The 21,521-nt window shown below is 48.3% G+C and overlaps 1 protein-coding gene across 1 annotated transcript in view; it reads left to right on the top strand.

Annotated features, from left to right (window-relative positions):
• LOC140656428 (uncharacterized) overlaps window positions 1-21,521 on the top strand; it is a 127,023-nt gene that overhangs the window by 60,897 nt on the left and 44,605 nt on the right. Inside the window, exon 3 of the mRNA XM_072872114.1 lies at window positions 20,503-20,570. The gene's annotated coding sequence lies outside the window, so the exon portion shown is untranslated. The remainder of the gene's footprint in view (window positions 1-20,502; window positions 20,571-21,521) is intronic.

Consider the following 21,521-nt stretch of genomic DNA (forward strand, 5'->3'; position numbering starts at 1 on the left):
AAGTTGAAAACTGCCTTTATCCTTCGGAACCAAAGCACCAGTGGACTGATGATCTCTAAGTCTCCTAGTCTGAAAACCAGCCTGTTGCATTGTCTTTCTGTACAGCTGCAAAATCGCTTCCTTGCTCTGCTGCCTAGGCGAAGGCCCTCTGAACAAGGGGTTCCTTTCACTTGGGGCATCAGCTAAAGAAAACACAACACTTGGCACAATCGTCTGCTCACAGTGATCAAAACAGCGGCCAGCCTGCATCTGCATCTGGGACATCACCAGGAGCTGCACTCCTCTAGGAAATACCATAGGATTATCCTGACCTGAACTATAAAAATCCCAGCTTGTCGGTACCAGTGGGCAAAAGACCCTTTCCAAATAGTCTGCTGGAGTCATGCAACCAGCCTCATAACTGGGGCGCTTAGACTGCACTGTCTGCTTGGCCACAGACTACCAAAACCCGAGGCATCTTTGCCTCCTCCTGAGGACTCTTTCAGAGAGCATTTGCCATCCTGCCTCTGCCTGTTTGTAGTCAGGTGCCAGATGGCTTAAAAACTTGTGTATGCTCCTGTAGAGGCTATTAAACATCATTATCTGCTCAGCAGCCTGACACAGGGTGGCACCTGTAGGATGAATGGGATGAAATAATAAATGTCAGAGAGCAATGGTTTCAGGTGTGTCGCCTTTCTGCGTTGGTCCTGATCACCAGGAAATTAGTTCTAAGAAAAATCTGCTTTAAAAGATGAGTTTGTTGTTAAGTTTTCACTTTATTTGTCAAATGAATTTTCTGCGAACTGAAAAGAGATAATAAGGTTTTATCTGTGTGTGTTTTGTTGGGTTTTTAAAAATTTTTTTGGTCCATCTTTTCCTTGCTACTTCACTCTTCCAGCTGAGGAAATCCACAGAGATTTTCCATAATGCTTTTCATACCACCTTACTTTGTTGACTATTTTGTTTATTGGATTTCTTATTTAAGATCTGTTTCCTTATGGCTTTCTCTTTGATTTCCTCTTCTTCAGCTGGGCTGCATGAAGGTAAGCTGAGTCCCAAAGCTATTCTATCCTAAGTTCTGGTATTTTATATATATAAAACTTCAGGGCTGATGGCAATGATACCTGGATTATTTATGGGTTTTCATAAAAAAGAAAGAGGAAAATACAGAATTGCATGGCTTCTCTCTTCCTTCCCCTTTTCCCAGCCCCCTCCCCACAGAGGAGTTTAATTTTAAATGATAAATGTGGAAATTAGAGACCGTCGAGAAAATCCAATTTGGTGAGGAGTTTTAAAAATCCCATAATAAACGCAGAGTGAAATGTATGATTTAATGCGGGGCGCCAATGGCTGCTATTATGTGCTATTAGCAAATCGGGGTTGAGAGTGAATCTTTATCACTTGGTGAGTGCGGGCTAGGCCTGCCTTTGCTTCTGCTATTGATTTGTAGCCGCTTGTCATAATGACATCGGGAAGCAATGAATGGAAGATGTGCTTTTGATAGGATTGAAGGGGTGCAAAGGGGGGAGAAAAAATTCAGCAAGTTTTCTATCTCTTCTGTCTGATTAGATTTTTTTTCTTCTTTTAAGAGCTTTCACATTCCAATAAAAATGCTAAATCAGCTCTGAAGCAGAATTGTTAGGGAGTAAATAGCTAGTCACATTTAAAGGAGGAAAAGATCTGACTTTACAGCTCTGACTTTACAGCAGTGGATGAATCTAAAGAATATTTCTGGCTCCACAAAAATCACAGTAGTGGGTGGTGTGAGGGTGGATGAGAGCGGGGTAAGAGCAGCTGCACTGATGGCTCTGCAGGCAGCCAGACCCAGGTAGGTGGTGCGTGCTGATGTGTGCGCATGAGGTGCCTCGTCAGAATGCACAGGAATTAAATCTCTGACGTGTCTTTATTTAGGAAGAGGAGTGTATGTTTCTTGACCTCTGAACCAAAAGTGCCTGAAATGAAAAACCCAGACTTGGCCTTATAGCAGCAAATAATAATGGTCTCCTTTGCGTCTGGGAAAGGAAGGGTTTTGTCACCTTAATGATAGGCGTTTCTCATCAGAAACCTAAACCAGGGTTTGATAGAAGGGAGTATAATTGCTGCACTGTTTGGAGAATGCAGCATGCCTGTATTGGAGGGTTTTCTGGAAGACAGGCTCTTAGGAAACAAGAACAGGCTTACTACCCAGCCCTGGGTCTGGTGCACGCAGTGAGTGAGACAAAATCCATGTACGCTCAGGAGGGTATGAGTCTCCTTGTGGTGGTCCCCAGGAATTTGCCTTTCTGATCAGCAGGTCCATGCAGTGTTAATCTCCTGCCTCTCCATCATTCTGCTCTCCCTGGGAAGGGGGTCCTGCCTGCGTCCCGAGGAGCAGAGCTCCGCTTTGAGTTCCTTCTTGTGAAAGTCCGTACACATCTTCGCTCGTTACTATTATTATTACTCCGGTCGGCTGTGCTGAAGAGCTGCAGGCTGAGAAAGGGTTGTGACTCTGCTATTGAGGTCCTCGCTTTTGGCCTAACCAGCGTCAGCTACTCTTCTTTAGGGAAACCTTCACGGTACGGCCGAATGAACCTGGTTTCCAGAGCTCACTGTCAAGAGTATGAAATGGCAGATTAGAAATCAATGCAGAGAGTCCAAGTGCCTACTTCATCATTCAGGAGAAAGAAATACAGTATTTCTGGTCTAAGCCTTGCACTCATTAAAATCACATCCTTTAAAAAACCCTTTAAATTAAAACTGATCAGTGGGGATGGGGAGAATTTCATGCAGAGGGAATTTTCCAAAGGCAGGCAGGCTGAAGGCAGCGTGCGGATTTAATGTGCTGTTCACCATACTGCCCACCGCTCTTACTGGGCACTCCAGGTGTGCGCAGCGCTCGCGCTCAGAAAAGTTTGCAGTGTGAGGTAACCGCCACACAGCCATCACGGGAAGCTGAGGATATTTGGGTAAGGGAACAGCAGGACGGAGCTGCTGGCGGGAGGCGCAGGCCGTGCGCGCTGCGGGCAGCCTCTGGCACGAGGCCGGCAGCCTCGGGGCCATCCCGGCAGGCAGAGGCGAGTCCTCCCGCCGGAGCGCAGGGGCAGGGGCAGGCGCAGGGCACAGGGCACAGGGCACAGGGCGCAGGGCGCAGCAGCGGGCCGGGCCGCGGCAGCAGCGTCCGCCGGCCAGCGGCGTGAGGCGGTGCCGAGCCGGGAGGCAGGACCGGACAGGACGCCGTCGGGGCCGGGGGCCGGGGGCGGGCGCGGCCGGGGTCGGACCCCGTCCTGCCCTCGCCCGTGGCGCTGGCTGCGGGTGGGCGGAGGAGCCCGCCCGCGGAGCGAGCGCGGGTCCCCGCCGCCTCTGGGCACGGACCCGGTGCGCGGCGGCCGCCGGCGCGGTCCGCAGCCGGCCCTCGCCCTCCCGCTGCTCGGCGGCGCTGCCCGGGCGAGTCGGCTTCAGGAGCGCTCCGAGACGGGGCCCGGGAGCTCCCGGCAGCGGCCGGAGCCCTGGGGCCGCGCGGGTCCCCTCAGCCGGTCCCGGGCACCCTGCTCACAGGGGCCTGCGGGGCGCAGGACAAGGCGCACGCTGGCTCGGGCTGGCTCCCTGGCCCGCGGCCCTGGGCACAGGGAGACGGAGCCCGCAGGGGCTCAGAGCGTGCTGCAGAAAGGAACCAACGCTCGTAGCAGCGGCCTGGACCGGCGGGCGGCTCGGGGGAGCTCAGACGGATAGCCTGAGGAGCGGGCTGTGCGACAACTGGGAAGGCTGGAGATGGGGAGATCATTACGGCCACCGCCTGAGATCAAAGACCACGAAGGAAAGCTGCTGCAGAAGGAATGCCTTTTGGAGGCGGTGCGGAGAAAGAGTCGAAAGAATCCAGCAATTACATAGATATGGGAAAATTGTGCAGCTCTTTGAGTATGACGTCTAACTTACGATCTAGGTGGCAAGAGGAGTGATGGAAGAGATAGCAAGCAAAGATGAATTACGTTTGTTATGTATTATATGTATTAAGTTGCATACATTATACATATGTATGCATATGTATGCATACATATACATACATTATATATGTATTAAGTTGATGGCTGGACTTTCAGTTGCAGAGAGTTGCACTTAAAGAAGGGAGCCTACAGAGAGATGTTTATATCCCCAGTATTTTATAACAATTTAGCAAGGTCAGAGTAGGATATGATTACGACATTTCTGATGTCTGGCTTGGGGAAAAGGTATGGAGTGGCTCATCTGGTTTTGCTTTTAAGTGGTTGGCTTGTTATTTATGCTTCTGACTTTCCATACAGCAGAAACTTATTAGCCAGTGTTTTGAAGTTATTAATAATTATTTTTTCTATCTTTCCTAGCAGATTCATGCTGTTCCTTATCTGAAATGGCTATTCTTTCTCATAGGATGCCTCAGTGCCTTTGTGAACTAAGGTGTTGAAAGCAGTTTGTGTCCTAAGTAAAGATGGCCTTATTCCACTTGAAGGTTAAGTGTCCCTAATGATTGGATCCACCATTTTCCATTGACTCCAACGAGACCTGTGCCAGAAGCTGTTCGTCTTTTGGACACGTCTCTCAGCAATCAAATTCACCCTCGTGCAGCACAAGCCTGAGACCGTCAGCAGACGTCTGAAATCTGGCGTGCCCTCTTGCCACACCTGCAAGCTTGGATGAAGGTTTCGCTATAAAAACCGCTCGTAGCAAATGTTTCTGTGCTTGTTTCCGTTCTGGAAATGGACGCTTGATTTCCAGAGTGAACCTGTGTGAGGTCTTTCACCCATACGTGATCAACAAGATCTGATCCTCAAACCTTCAGATTCCAGTTCAGATTGCTTTTATGTTTATTACCTGAACAAAAGTCGATTTTACTTCTACGGATAGGCCAGTTACTGGACAGGACCGTGGTGTGTTCGTCTGCGCTGCAGAGCGGTTTGTTTCGGAGCGGCAGAGCGCTCCCAGTGCAGGACAGCGGGATGCCTCTGAAGGTGGGAGGGGGGAATGCCAGCGCCGGAGGCAGTGGCTGTGGTTGGCATAACCTGGCACCTCGAGCAGGCCTGGGTTAACGGGGCTGGCGTCGTTCACGCAGTCGGAGCTCGCGCAGGCAGCTCTGCTAGGAGCGGCCTTGTGTAACCTGGTTGATCTTAACCTGGGTGGCTGATGCCCATCTCTGCAGAGAGAGCCTGGGCTCAGTGCTGTTCCTCCGGGTGAGCTGTGAAATGGGCAGAAACACGGAGGGCAGCGAGAGGAAGGAGGGGGAGCTGCGCACGAAGGCAGCTGGTGTTCGTTCTGCTTTGCAAGCAGCGTGTTGGTGGGGGTGTTGCGCACCTTCTCTCACACTGGCAGTATGCTTCAGCTTAGCTGCAGAGTGTGTAAAGTTTGAGAACAAGACTTTCTAGCTAAGCAATTAACTATCTCCAGTACTGGGTTTCCATCATGATTTGTTTCCAGCGAGACTGAGCCGCAGGTGTCTGGTCCTGACCTGCGACTTCAGCGGGGGCTTCTGCACTTGCAGTTGCAGCAGGCTTGGAGGAACAAGTCTCCCCTAAAACGTCCACCACCCTCACGGCAGATGCTCTGCTCTCTGCATTTCCCAGATACCCTGCAGAAGGCAGAAGGAGACACACAGCATTTTACCCAAACCTTCTATGCTTTCTACAACAGAAATAAAAATAAGGGGATTCCATCAAGAACCTACTTGCTCAGAAGTGCTTACACTGCATGTCGAACCATCGCTTCTTCCTCATTGCTGCAAACTTAGATTTTCACTTCACACAAAGCATATTGTGTACTTGGTCCTTCTTTCTTGTTCAGAGTTAATGAGATGAAGCTGAACCTGTTACTGAGTGCAAGCCTGGTGGAACGGATTTTAGTACAAAATGAATGCTGTTTTAAATATGCAATTTTGAATTTGGAGTTGAGCTTTGATACTCTCATAGAAAGTCCACCTTTGGCCTGTGACTGGATTTTACTGAGTTGAGACCACGAACTAGTTTTGGGATGGACGAATGTGTTATTCCACAAGGGAGTGGAGAAGGAACTATTTTGTACTGGGTTGCGTTTTTTCTAAATTTTGTTGATATTCCTGAAGCCTGGGCATATTACAGTAAGTAGTGGCTGAAGAATTAATGGGCAGAGCTCGGAGGAAGCAGTTGAAAATGCACAATGAATGAGGCTGGTGCATAGACCTTTGATTCACCTTCACATTGTGTGGTATGATAGGAAATATGCTAAAAGATATTAAGATTGCACAATTAACTGTCCAAATATAAAGAAATACCTAAATATGAGAAGCTCCCACTCAGTCAGAATCTCATTACATGCTTCTGCCACTGCCCCATCTAGGACCGGTCTTGCTCCCATTAAAGTTTCCCATTGCCGTTGGAGGCTGGGTGGCAGGACTGCGCTCCCCTCCTTGCCGCTTCTGTCTCCCTGGCTTCCCAACACCTCATCGTGGGCAGAACGCGCACTCCGACACCCAGCCTGGGCTTGCTCCTCGCCAGCCATCCAGCATGGGCGGGGAATAAGGCCCAGGACTCAAGGACGTAATTGAGACTTATTATGTGAAGGGATAGTATTGTGTGCAAACAGCCTGTCTTCATCATTTCTGAGCCCTGAGTATTCATCTAACCGGCTTTAATACTAATTTTGTTGGTATTTCTGTGGTTGGCTGTTTGTATTGGTGGACATCAAGAAAAGGATCTGCTTTCTCTGTTCTACCCTGAACTAGAAGTGAGCAGCCACCAGAAGAGGGAGCGTACACACGAGCGTGCAGCAACAGAGAGCAGAGAGACCATCCAGGAGATGTTTCTGGAACCGTGTTTCACTCCCTTCGTGTTTTAAGTGTTCTATTGCACCTCGGGCACTCTTTTGCAGTGTTCCAGCTTCCCATGGAGGCTTCGTGCTACATTCAGTAGACGAGTTCTTCACACCCAGTTGGGATATTCAGTAGAATCTGCTTCCATTTAGAACATGAAACAAACATGCTTGTTTAAAAGCTGCCTCTTCCCCATCTACACGTGTTGAAACTGCAGTTCAGCCTTCTGCCCTGGCTGAGTCCTGCCATTAGGGTACAACCCATTTGTACCTGAATGTAAAGCCCTTCTCCAGCCTGCTACTTTTCAGACTATTATTAGAGTCTACTCACTCTAATAATAAAGCTATTATGAAAAAAAGGAGCAGAAAAAGTTGCAAAGAACACGTATGTATTTAGAAAATTAAGAACTGAAAAAAAAATCATTTTGGAAGTTTATGATTTGCCAGCTGAAGCTGTAACTGTAGACATAGGAGACATTCTGGGCAGTAATGAGAATTTTCCTTGTCTTGCTACTAACAGAAGAGCCAGTTTTCTGTAATTCTAGGCTTACCTTTTTTGAGTTACACCGTCAAATCAGAGTTTTGAATAATGTTGGTTTGACAGTGAAAATAAAGAAGTCAGATGAGGATTTAGAAAGGGCAGCCTTTTGAGCAGCTCTGCCATATCGGTCACTTCTAAAACCAGAAAAACCAGAAGAAATGCCCTGCCTGGTGCATCTAGTCCAGTATTCTCTCTCCAGCAGTGGCAGGAGAGGTGCTACCTGGGGAGAGTCCTTGAACCCAGCCACTTTCCGCAGCGGATTCCCCCTCGTGTGCACAGCCGCCAGGTTGGGGATGTTGGAAGGTGTATCCCATGTATCCCTGCTGATTCCTTGCACTTGCTGAGTTCCTGACACTTGGGGTCTACTGCCTAGTCATTTGTGCTTCCTTCTGAGATGATGATTTTGTGTTATTTTGCTTATTTATAACTCCTTCCACCTTTCCTTGGATTTTTAAAACATACTAAAGAATCGGGACCCCTAAGTATTTCCATTATTTGGCTGATAAATACTCCAATTTTACTCAAGTTCTTTGTTCTTCCCTAAAACCTTATGTGATAGATCCAGGTCATAAAGAAAGCATGTGACAGAGCTCAAAGTAGGATCCAAGCCTTTTGACCTCTAGCAGATGTACAAGACTGTCTGTCTTCAAAGGCAAAGTGCTGTTTGCTTAGTTATGTGATACGGGAGGAAAATATTTTATTGCAAGTTGTTAAAACCAGGCCAGACATAGTTGTGCTACGGTCTCATGTCTGCTTTCTCCATTCTCGGGTATAAACCTGTGCTCAGCGTCACAAGTGCTATCCGACTGGAGACAGCTAGATACTTCCACAGAAATTCAGTGCAAACTCCTGATGTGTCTTATGCTGCTTTTTTGCTGCAGACAAAATAGAGGGGATTACCGCCTGACCTGTTCTTGTTCAAGAGCGTCTGTTGGCTATGAATCACAAAGGGTCAGACTCTTTAGGAATCCATCTCACCTCTCAAGAGCAAGTAGTTGCAGCACGCTTGTACAAACAGAACAGAGTATTTCTATGGGCATGAATGAGACTGTGGGAGCCCTTTGCTAGACGGGAAGTGCTATTTTGGTCCAGTCTTCCGTGGTGTTTGATAATAAGATAACAACCTGATTCTCTGCATTTATTTATGAAAGTAAATGGAGGCTAGGAATCAACTTTGGAAAGCTTTTGGTGCTAATGCGATATTGCTTCTAGAATGGTTGCTCATGTGATACTTCTGAAAAGATGAATCAGCAAAAGTACAAAAGGCAGCGTGCCAAACTGTTTTCTGTCTTGTCCTGTTGGCTTTTAGGTGCAAATTTTATGATAGCACTAGAGGAGGCTGATATGACAACAGCTTTCAAATATGAAGAAGCTGCTGCCAAGGGGAAGGGAATAATCTGTTTTCTATGTTTAAGAATTAATGGCTTAAAGAGCAACTAGGTTAGATCAGCAGCCCTGAACCTGAAGTCCATGGACCCCCGGGGTTCTTTGGAAAGCTCTCTGGTCCATCTGTCTGTAAGTGTTAGCAGACGTGTGCGTTCTCCAGTTAAGTGTAACTGTTCATATTGTGAACAGTTTCATATATAGATTTTGGTTGTCATCTTCAGGAACAAAATAAACCATATACTGACAAGTTCCGGAGCAGCCCGATCTGATTAGACTTGCTTTGAGCCGGGGGTTGGACTAGATGACCCCTGGAGGTCCCTTCCACCCTAAATCATTCTGTGATTTTGTATTACACATTTTCTGGGAGCGCAGAGACATCTTTTCGCAAGGTGGCAGGGAGAGGCCAACTTTGGGCCTTCTTTGTCCCTGCTTATTGCTGGGGGCTTGGACTAGGTGACCTTTAAAGGTCCCTTCCAACCCAAAGCCGCCTATGATTCTGTGGTCTGTACGTTCTGCCCCAAGGGTACTGGGGTTTGTGTGGCCCATGGCATGACTTTGAGCAGTCCGGTGCAAGTTGCACTTACTTCTAATGACTGTTTAGGTCCCTGTGAGCTGAGACATATTAATTGTGCTAACCCCTTCCTTTGTTCTGTGACAAGGGCAAAGTAGCACAAGTGTAGCTCGACCGTGTATGTAGGACTACGTAGGACACGTATGTAGGACATGTAGGACGTGTATGTAAAATAAACCAAGGCTCAAGACAAAAGACACTAGAGAAACCTGGGCATCTTTAAGTTTAATGAATTATTTGGGGTAGTAAAGGGCATTTTGGGAGTTTGATTATTTCCGTAATAGGCATCGATATGATTCCAATTCCAAAGAAGAACTTTAAATGTAAATATTGCAGGGAGAAATTGGCACATGGGATTTCTTTTCTGGCGGCTAGGTGAGGAGAAGGAAGAATAGTTATTGCACCGTCATCTTTAGTCCTTGACGGGACCCTGCATTACCTGTTGTATTACTCTTCCCCGCCGGCTTGCTGTAGCCAAAAGGAGAGGCAGCTACACTGTCAACGCATGAATTGTATTCATGTATTGAATGAACGCAGCTGAAGCAGCTGAAGCTTTGGACATTTCCTCTCACCTTATGTTTGCTTTACCTCTCGTGTTCCTTTGCTTTGTATTTCATGAGTCTGGCATAAGCCTGGACATAGAAACCTCTAAAACCGCAGTGGCAAGGCGAAACTATGGCATACCAAACCATAGCATAATTTTGGCAAGACTTTGTCAAGAGACTGAAGCTGTGCATTCCCTCTCTCCCTCTTCTATATGCTTTTCTTTGGTTTAAAAGAGAGGAGGGGAGAGCGGACTTTTAACAGTAGCTTCTAAAATCGTCTCTCTTCTTTCAATAAGTACAGGTGATATATCTTTGATAGCTCCTAAAAGCACATTGATCATTTTCAATTTGTAAGCTTTTATATAATAGCATTGTGTTTGTTACAGAAGACAAGTTCGGGGATGTTTATGGAGTTACTGTCTGTTACAAAAGGGCCTTGCAGGTTCTCCGTTATGCTGGGGGTCCAAAGCTCTGTCCCACTGCATGTGAACTCCCCTACTCCCCAGCACCGGCTAGGGCTCTGGTTCCAAACATGACTATCTGAAGCTCTGCTCAGAGTTTCTCGAAGTCCTCAGCAAAGATGAGAACTCTCAGACAACAGGAATATAGGAAAATGATGGACTGGGTCAAATCAGGAGTTGACTTAATCACGATCTTTTTAACAAGATGCAGAAAAATTCTTCTGCAGGCAGTTATAAGGCAGCCTGTCCGCTGCCAAATGTTCTTTCTAATTCTCTCATTAAAAAAACCAACCTGTCTTACACCATAAAGCACAAGTGCCTTTGCAGCAATGCCATCCAAGGACTAATCAGGTGTTGTGGGAAGTATCGTCGTGTAGTCGTGCATTTTTCAGGTTAGCTCATTTCTGTCCTCGCAATGTAAACATTTAAATATTCATCGTCTTTGCTGTAGACCCCTTCTTCAGAAACTAAGGGTGCAGTCTCTGGAGCTGTTTAAACCTAGATAACCAACCATGCTAAAAGGGAGAGTTCCGCCCCCCCATCTTCCCTTCCCAGCCTTGACATTTGTTCTTGCCCCTCCCTTGCACCGGCACTGGTGCTCCGCCGGCTGCCCCGTGAGCCAGACCAGAGAGGCGGCCTGGTGAGAACTGATGTGGGGTAGCATCACGTGGGAGATGGCAGGACATCCCCCTCCTCCTCCTTGGAAGTTGTCCAGGCGTATTAGATTAAACCCACGGTAAGACCACAGCGTGACATTTGATGAAGGGTGCAGGATGTTCAGCACTCACTGCTTTGGGATGGAGGGATGGCAAGGTGGACTCTAAACTATTTTCAGTGATCAAGGATTGCGGTGTTAAAGCCAACAGGCAGCATGACAGCCATACATCACGTTAGCAAACAGAGCGCTCGCCCTCACGTGCTCCGTTGGGAGGCAATGGTTCCGTGGGACACGTGCCAGGTGCTTCGCGAGCATCCTGTGACCGTATATCTGGCCGGGCAGGCAGAAGGAGTGTGTTAAGCAGTAGCCTCACTCGCAGGCTTCCGGGATGACAAATATTCCTTAAAGGAGTCCATTAAAGTAAAATAAACCCATCTTAATGTACGCAGGGAACATATATAACAAAATACATGAAGCAGATGTGTATATTTGCTGTATTTAAAACCTGAATTTGTGAGAATGGCATAGCGTCTACATTGTATAAGGTACATTCTGAGCTGCTCAGTGGGAGACAGTGTGCCTTGAGACAATTTGTTGTCTTGTGAAATATGTTCATATTCTGAGTTAGGTATGCAAGGTACAGGACAACAAAGTTCTTGTTTTCACGGAGATGTGATCCAGCTGGTCTGTTGAGCCTTTGGAGTGTGCACTTTATGCTGCTCGAGACTAGATAGCCTTTCTAATCATGAAGACGTGAGAAAGTTTTAGATTTTAGTCTGTCCTCTTACCATACTGCCAGGGCAGTTTTGCCTCACGTCTCCACAGCCTTTGGAGCAGCTGGTCTTTAACCGAGTCCACACAGCTCATTCTCCATCCATGAAGTCCTGGCTCCAGACCATGGACGACAAATGGGCCTTGCACCTGTATGTGGCTAGGAGAGATGTACTTGGGAAATTTGCGATGACTTAGATGTAACCTTCTGAATACCTGTGAGGGAACGCCGTGTTCACTCAGCGCTGATCGAAATAGGCTAGGCTCAGCATGACGCTGTGTTCGTATGGCAGTTGTCATTACCTTGCTCCTAGGGTTTCCTGGCCTGAGTGATGCAGATTACCTGCCTTGCTAATGCTGAGCATCATACAGAGATCTGCAAAATGCTTACTGGGGTAGCAATAAGCACACCTTTAAATATCACCTCTTTACAATTCGACCTGTACATCTGGTGCTTGCTTGAGCACGCAGCTATTTAATCCGTACTTAGCTGGAATTCCTCACCCTCCTTCCTGCAGGTTGTAATACTAGCAAGTGGGAATATGCTAATAAAATGTACAGATGAGTCTGATTCTGTAGCATTCTCTCAACATTCACACAACTGCCCCGACTTCACCGTCTCTTCCTCGTGCCTTTAGGGGGCAGATGAATGTACATGGCACCTCACAGTCCTGGCTCTGAATAGCTATTGCCACAGAGGCATGTCCACCCATGTGCCAGACACTCAGTGGTACAAGGCACGTGTCTTGCAAGTATGACAGCAAATGGGAAGAGCTCTCGAAAAGTCAGGTCCTGAAGCGATGAGCTGCGCACACCTTATTCCCAGTGCAGGAGCCCCTGCAGCTGGGATGCAATCTGTCCTGAGATGTCAAAAGCAGAGCTTGTCTCTGTGTTTGTGAAGAGGCAATCTCCTCCTGAAGGAGATCTGCTTGATGGAACTGTTTGTGCACAAGCAGAGCTTTAGAAGCAGAAATCTTCCAGCCTGTTTGCTGGAGCTGGGCAGCACATTCTGTCTGTTAGCAAGGTTGTAACGCTTTTTTATTGAGATTGTGTTGCATAATTGGAAGGACCTTCTCAAACACTTAGGAAAGGGATTCAAAGTGCGAAGTGTTACCATCAGATCTGTAGGGTAAGGGGATAAACACAGTGGGAATGTTCTCCATGTCCTGAAAAAGAAGGTAATGTGGATGCTTTGGGGGCCAGGGAACTGGTAACTTTGCTGCAATTAAAGTTTACTAAAGTAAATTAAAGGAGGAGAGTCAGTAATGGAGGAGGATCTCTGGAGTTATGAGTGCTGAAGGGTGCCTGGAGACAGGGGATAAAGACTGAAGGAGCAAAGGACCGAAGAGGGAATACAGACTTGAAAAGTGTGTCCAGTCCTGGGCCAGTGAGTTACGTCATGAACCGATGTGTCCTGATGGCCCGCTGGGGCGGAGCGAGAAGGAGATGAGCACAGTACTGAAATCTTCAACACAAGAGATGAGGACAGGTCAAGAACAGACCTTTCTATCCTGCAAACAGCTTGTCTATGAAATGGAGGCAAGACCCTTGCTACAAGTAACCCTAAGGATGTCGCAGCATCTTCCATGATTTTAGGATTGCAGGGAAGGAGGGTGATATAGTAATACTTGGTAAAATCACGGGGGTAAAGAAACCTATTTGGGGGGTGAAAAATGTCAGGGTGTGCTGGTATGGAGAGAGATGAGAGCTGGACTGCGAGAAGGGAGAGTGTGGTATGAAGAAAAGAACAGTGAAGCTCGACTGATCTTGTCTTGGTTTGAGCATCATGCTGAAGGATTCTTGCAGCGCTCAGTAACTGGTGAAGCTGGTGTAGGTAGCAACGGCTCCACCAGCGCAGGAAGAGCAGCACTGGCTGGTTATGGTGCTCTCCGGGAGATACCACGCTTTCCTGCAGAGACCCCTGAAGGTAACAGGCTCTGGGCTCTCGAGAGAGGGGCCGTTCAAACAATTCATCTGGAACTAACGGGGTTTGTGCCTTTGATTGGACTGTGCTTTTCTATATGCCTCCAGTGCCAGCCTAGAAATCTGGTGAGATCCGAACTCCGCCGTAATCATTTCCACACAAGACAACAAAGGTTGCTATTTAAACCTAAATTTAGTCTGATATACCTTCCCTGGCAAATAAGCTTGAATAATTATTGGGTTTTAACAGTAGAAAAGTATCTGTCTTAATTACATTTCAGAGGATTAAAATCTACCACCTTGTCTAACTGCAGAAAGAACAGCTGGCAAAATGAGGTTTCTCTCTACATCCTAAATGGAATCTGTCTTCACCAACCCCACTTAGTTCTTAGCATGCTTATTCCTGTGTTAATTAAAGACGGCCCTTCATAGGGACTTAATTGAGGAGAAGAAGGAGGCAGCAGCTATGCTCGCTCTCCACTCTCTGTGCGGATCCTCCCCTCCTTGTCTCAGCAGACAACACGTTGGCTTGCTGCCTTGGGGGGATGATAGTCACTGCAGTGACTGTCTGAGGAATGGGATTTGTGAGGACCGGGATTTTTCAAGTGGGTCTAAATCCTGCTGGCTTGCAAAGAGAGTGAATTCTAAAGGGTCATGAATGCCTAGACCAGTTGGGAACTTCTGCCATCCCACCAGACTTGAAACTGTGGGAACAGCTATAGGGATCAGCTTCGACATGACCAAAGGTGTCAGCTCATCCTACATTAGAAATAATTTCTAGGCCTCGGGTTGGCTTCACAAAAATAAAAAATAATCTGGAGAGACTTTCATCTCCGCTAGTAATAAAACAGCACTGCCCCCCGAAATGACGGTGACTGATGTCTGTATTCTGTTGAAAAATGAGACCTGTCCTTTTCACATAGGAAAAAATGCACACTTTTATTGTCAATCACAGTTTCCCCCAGTGCCTGCAAACAAAAAGGTGTCCTGTCCTCGCGGGCTACAATCTATTTGTTCCTCTTGTACAGCCTCTGAAAATCTTAGTTGTCCTTTGTAGATGTGGACGGCTATGTCTGTGAAGGAGAGCGCTGCTTTTCTGCAGACTTGAGTCAGGCTGGAGCCCTTGAGTGGATCCAGAGGATGGCTCAGGACAGGGAAGCTGGTGCCTGGGGTATCTACGTCTTTTCTTTTCGGGAGGGAAGGAGAGGGCTTTGAAGAGAGAGGAATTTCAGTCTGAATCACAAACTGTAATTTTGTTCGAAATGGAAGAGTAGATGCAGTGAAAAACTGAAGAGGGCAGTGCCTTGAACTCTTTGAAAATTCCTGAACTTCCTATTAATAGATCTCTGTTTAAAATAATGTGAAAAATTAAATCTCTCTAAGGCATTGAATCATGTGCGTTCCCACGAGTGCTCAGCGTGTGTCTGCGCTCCACGTATCTCATCAGATACTGTCCCTCCCATATTGGCGCCAGGCTCACACTGCAGCAGGAACCTTGGTGGGTCCTGCAGCATCTCAGCTTTGGAGATTCATAGCTGGCTTGGTGATTTTATAAAACATTTGTGTTCTCCATACTTTATTAGTCACTGACAGACTCATTGTTTATAACATACTTCTCAGCAAGCTGTTTGCGACTCATCGCCCTGCTTGCTTTATAGTCTATAAATATTTAATTCTTTAATAAACTGCTTATATGTAATATCAAATGACTGATGTACTTCTTTCCCCTCTTCAGCAGTGCTACTATTTGCAAAACAATTCTTTTGGTTTTTTGAATAGCGATATGTTCTATAAATGCTTGAATTTCCTTTTTCTAAATAGCAATTTCTTCAGGGTATTTGGTAAATTGACAAGCAGAGCAATGGTTCCTGTAGTGTTATAAGAGCTGCCCCTTCCTGCAGCCTCCATGGGGAGATTCACTTCAGAACGGTCACAGACTTGTGATCAGAAAACGTCTGGGACGCTGCAGGTAGTATTTCACACCTGTGCATGTCGAAAAGCGGCAGTAGCCCGTACGGGCCAGAACACCTTTGCAGAAGCCGTGTGAGAGCGCGTTAGCGTTGCGCAGAGCAGGGTGCCCAGCCTTTCAGTACAGGTATCGTGAGTGAGCATCGCTGCCGCTTGCCGCGTGCTGCATCACCACCTCCTCTGCCTTGCCACGACCTGTTGCGTATACGGCACGCTCCGTGCCCATTTTCCCAGCTGTAGTCTCCTTCCTGCTCCTCTTCGGGAGCACTTGTAAAAAGAGTGCCTCTGACTAGGCTTTTGGTCCTAAGCTGCTCGACTCCATCTTCCCTGGGGGTTTCTCTTAGCAGGAGCAGGCAGCAGGCTGCTCTTCTGGCAGCTCCCAGCCTCTCCTTCCTTTGGCCCTCCTCCTGGCGTGCTGGGTGCTCTCCTGCCTGCGACGAGAGTAGGAACCTTGAGGACCGCAGGAAAAGTGTCAGCCAGCTGAGGCCACCGCTCGAGCCGTTGGTCTGGTTTGCAGCCTGCTCCACGTCTAGGTCAGAAAACCCTCCTAGGCTTGGGCAACAAGCTCTGGTCGGGGTGGACGGGCTGCCCTGGCTGCGCTGAGACCCACGGGCAGAGGGGCAACGGCCCTGCCGTGCTCTGCAGTTAGGGGTGTCCGTCAGCGCAGGCACAGGAAGGGGACTGAGACCCCACCGCCACCCTGTGCCTCGCAGCCTGCCCTTCAGCCCTCACCCGACCCTCCGCCTTAGCGCAGGTTTGTGTTTAGGCTCCTGCCCTGTTAACCCCTTCCCTTCCCTAATGAGGAAGGCTCTCGGTGTGCAGAGGCACTGTTCAGGACTGAGGTCCCTGCTGTGCTGCCAGCGCAAAACCAGGTCGGGGGAAGGGTTCCGTACCTGCAGCGATGAGAAGGGCACGGCACGTGCATGGCCCTTCTGCGGAGTCACTTTGTGTTTGTTTCGGTTATTCCGTATTCCCAGGCTCCGACTGGTCTTTGACAGACAGCCTCTGCATTAAGCTGCTGTGAGGCTGGAGACCAGAAAGACGGGGCAGGGTCGGGCGGCACCTTCTGGGTTGCTGTTCCGCAAGGTTCAGACCAGCAGTGCCACTGTTCTGGGGCCGAGAAGCAATCGGTTAGGGTGGACGGGGTGGAGGTGATCTGCTCAGATCACTCCAGCTGATCGTGGCTGCTCAGTTCCTTGCCGTAGACGGGCTTTGGGCTGCTCGCTTGGGTCTAGCTTGATTTTAGCACAAGTTCCTTTTCATCAGGACAGCAGTATGTCTTTGGGAGGGCTGTGTGGTCACGGACAGGATATTCACATCTAACTTCTGAGTTAGGTTGACGACTGGGTTATCCCTTGTGTCCTGAATTTTTGCACGCTGTTTGAAACTGCGAGCAGAGAGAGCCTGGATTTAGGACTGTTGCCCAGAGGCGGTACTGGTGTCCTATTTTTGATCAGAACTGGCAGTCTGTTGCCTTCTACTCAGTCTCCTGGGTGCCTGTACAGAAGGGTGTGTGCGTGTGCGTAACAGGGATGCATCTGTTGAGATGCGGGAAGGGACCGGGTGCAGGTGACAGCTAGATGGGCCTGTGGTTAGGAGTCTTTAAGCAGCACTGGGCGGCAGCTTCCCTCTTTGCTGCGGGTCACTGCATCCTCTGCACATCGGTCCTTAGGCAGATACAGACTAGAGCATAACCCTCCCATGTGGGGCTCTCAGTGCTCCCTTTGTGATGGGGCCTGCCTACGGAGACCTGCTTACTGTCTGCTTAAAGGTCCGCAGCCTCCTTTGGGCAGGTTTCCGTGCCACCTCCCTGTCTGTGACAAACGGCATACCTTTAGAGGCAGCGGAGCCACCCCGCTCTGACAGCTCAGGATCTGCTCAGGAGCATTTCTAGAGCTGCAGGTAAAGCCTGGGCATGCCCACAGCATGAGAGAGGAGGAGAGCTCCTCTCACAACAGAGACTATCTGCGGTAGTCTTTCCTCTCCGTCCTGCCTCTCCCTTTTCGGGTAGAGGCGAGCAACGCTCCCTCCCTGGAGCCCAGGTCTGGCTGCAGCTTGAGCCCGACCCACGACCAAGGGTGCGGTCGAGGCTGAGGAGGCTGCGAAGGCAGAGCCGTTCAGGATCAGCGCAGGGCAAGCGCACAAGGCACAGACCTTCCGAAAGCCGATGGCAAACACAGCTGAAGTGAGGGTGTTGCTGTTTGCTGCTGGTCCACCGTATCTTACTTTGTTCACCCCTTGCTGATGTACGTAGGTGCAAACCCCTGGCCCAGAAGAGCATTCTTAGCAGAACAGAGTAGCCAAGAAGTCCCTCTTCCACACGCACCTTTTTTTGTACTTGTAATATCCATGGTACCATTCACTGCTGTGAGGAAAATGGGTGAAGGCGGATCTGGCCGGCTCCCGGCTCTGTTCCCCCCAGCAGTCTCCCTGATGGCACAAGTGGCCCGGAGCTGCTCTGTCCCTTGGGAAGGGCCCGCGAGCCTGGCATCAGCCAGCACCAGTGTCCGAGCGCCAGCGCGCTGCCGTGTTGTCGCTCCACCCTCAAGGCTGTCATCGGACCCCTCCTTTGCCACCGAGCTGTGGCACTTAACACGCTCTCCCTCCGGTTCCTCTTCTCCTGTCCCCCTCTGACCACACACTTTGCTGAGATTTCTGAATGAAAACCGGGAATCGTCCAGGCATCCAGCTCCCAGCGCGCCGAGTCTCCAGGCGGCGAGCATGCCTGCTGCCCTGGCTTAAGTATGAGTAATGATAAATAAGTAAATCACGCAGTGGGCTGTGCTATTCCCTAATGAGCCTGTTTGTCCCAAGCACAGTGCAAAAAACCCTCTTCTCCTTGGCGATAACCTTTCTGCGTATTAACATTATGCATGTATTCATGTGACTTCTCTGCCTCACCACCACCTCTTCAACTCATTTAAATAAAAATAATTTATGTGGACATTCCTTCAGTCAGGATTGCCCCCCCCAATAATATTTCGTTGATGCTGTGCACCCAAATGGGGTTGTTATGCTTTCGCATATCATTAGGGCTTTATAAAGAACAACAGCGACATCTGCATGTGCCGCAGCGCTACAGAGATGGGGGGGAAAATACGGAAAACAAACCCCAAATGAGCTCCAAGCTCATCTGGCTCTGTCTTTCCTCAGTGCCTTCGCCACCACCATGGACACAAGTAATTGTACAGTGTAATCACATCACGGCTCATCTGAATATTCATAACCAAGACAAAGACTTGGAGGAGAAGAAAAGTGGGGGAGGGAAAGGAGGAGAATTTAAATATAAAACAGCATTTCATTTTGAAGCAAAGTTCCGCATTCAGCTCAGGAGATTGTCTTGATACCGATATCGTCTGTCTGTCTGCCGTTCGAAAGCGGTGGGCAGTGGTAGCATTGCACACGTAGCCCCCTCCGTGGAGAAAGAAAATAAAGCACAACAACAAACGGCGACAGAACTGCCCCCAGCGAAAGTGATATTTGAAGAGTCGCCAACGGTGGCTAACCAGCTGCTGTTTTTCCAGGAAAGAAACAGTCTATTGAGGGAGCTTTATAAAGACCCCAATTAATATGTTGTGCATGTATAAGATCTACAAAGAGCCCACTGTGTTCCTCCCCCCGCAACCACCACCTTCTCTTCCTGATCAGTGCCAGTGGAGAAGGATCTGAGCTACCAAATAATTGATTAATCACTTCAGCGGTGACAACACCCCTCTCCAAAATAAAGAGAGAAGAAGAACAAATACAAAAAGAGGCAACTGTTCGCTAATTAGTGTGTAAATTACCGCTGGTTCCATCCTTCTTTGTACCTTTAAAAAGGAAAAGAAAAGAAAAGAGAAAGAGTAGAGAAATATAATCCCCATCTTAATGTATATGTTGTCTTCATTTCTTTCGTATTACTCTGATATCCTTTACTAGTATTAACCCAGAAGTGTGGTGGTTGTCGAAGCTGTGGCTGGCTCTGCCAGTTCGTTCCCCAAAGAGCTCCTACTTCCATTCCACTGGAGCTTATATTCCTTTAAATGTCTAGCGCAGCATCATTTCCCCCTTTCTAATACATCACTCTGCTGGAATTAGAAGAATCCAAGGTTATATCCAACTTCAAAGGTTTCCAAGTCATCATGATTTTAGTAAAAGTAGAAGGCAGATCATGGAACAAGTCCCTGGCTTTTGAAGATAGGCATCACAGGGACCTTCCTCCCTCTGTCTCTTTCTTGCTCTCCCTCTCTCTCCCCCCAACTTTGTACCTCTCCAGCTCTGAATGTCCCACGCTAGCGCGCTTTAATGATATGCAAATGAAATATGCATAAAACCATTCTACTGTATGATGATTAAACACTGGAGACATTAACAGCCGACGCTTCACTGTTTGACTATAATAATCTTTCCCGCGCATCCACTTTGATTGCGGAGTTATGGAAACCCATAGCAGTTGGCAGAGAGAGAGTAAGAGAGAGAGAGAGAAGGAAGGAGAGATGCAGGGACGCATCACCCATCTCTGCATTTATCCCACTCCAGGAGACGTTTCCCCCCCTTTGTACTGCGTTCCTACTGCTGTCTTTTGTAATCCATCCATGCGGTCGCACCAGGGCGATTAACGGGAAAAAACCCCTCTTTTCTCTTAATGTTTCAAAGCTCATTAGCCAAACGATTATTCCTCATTAACAGCGAAAGCTCATTCATTAAAAGAAAAAATATGCCCAAAAGATGCCAGCGCTGTTAATCCCAAGCCCTGTAGCTGGGCTGTAAATCCCATGCCAGTATTTTCCATGCAGAAGGGAAGCGCGCCAATCCACAAAAAAAACCCAAGCAAAAAGAAAACATTTTGTGTGTTTTGTAAAATCCGCAAGAGAGGCAATTAATATTCCCGTTGTATGACTTTATTTTTTGTCTCTCCCTTTTGTTTCCAGTGCCCTTCCCTGGCTCAGCGCCCGGTGCCAACAGAACACCTTGCAGGATCCTCAGCAGCGCAGACAACGTAAGTAGCCAGCTGTCCCTTGACGCCCTCTTCCAAAAGCCCCAAGCCCTCCGGACCCTGCAGAGCGCCCGTGCGGCTCTTTCCCTCGCTCACCCCGCCGGAGTGCCACCTGGGTTTCACAAGTAGCACCTTCCAAATCTCTCTGTCTTCAAGTTTGTGCATGTCTGTGTGGCATCCCTCCTCCTCCTTCACTCCCATAGTGGATCTTGTAAAGGGCTTCAGATCGGCCCCATTCATCTCCCTGGTGATAGCAGTGAATGTAGATAAATCTCTGACTGCCTGCTTGCTGCTGGAGTATGATTTTTATTTTGTCTTCGGTGTATACCTAGGTCAAAAAGTGGGATGTATACTGACGTTGGGTGAGTGTGTGTGTGTCTGTGTCTGTGTCCTTCTCACTCTGTGTCTTTCTCTCTCACCCAAGCACACGAACATACATCTCCCTGCATGTGTGTGTATGTATATGACATGCGTGCACACAAATATCTATCCACACACAGACGCATGTGTGTATACACAGAGGCATACACACATCTCCGTCATACACACCCCCACACTCACACATCTAATCTGCAGTCATCTGAGGCATTGTGTGCATGTGTGTATGTGTGTCCATACGCACGCTGTGCTGTGTGCGTATGTGCATACACAGGCATCTCTCGCTACACCGATAAACATTCCCTCTCCTCCCAGCAGAGGCTGTATGCAGCTGTGATCCTGCCCTATAAGAGCGGTATTCCTTCCTTCCTTCCTTCGGCGTGCTATTCGGAGACCTTCATGCTCCCTTCTCGGAGTCTCTCCCGAGCTGCAGAATTGGCATCTTTCCCTGAGGTTGTCCGAATGGCAAATGGCATCGTCTGTAGCTTGCATTCTTGCAGCTTCTTATGGCATTTCTCTCTCAATGTCGGCTACTCCCTTTTGTTTGTTGTTGACTGGGCTGCGTGTGGTTGGGGT

This window comes from Ciconia boyciana, chromosome 9 (assembly GCF_034638445.1).
Source record: "Ciconia boyciana chromosome 9, ASM3463844v1, whole genome shotgun sequence".
Taxonomy (NCBI): Eukaryota; Metazoa; Chordata; class Aves; order Ciconiiformes; family Ciconiidae; genus Ciconia; species Ciconia boyciana.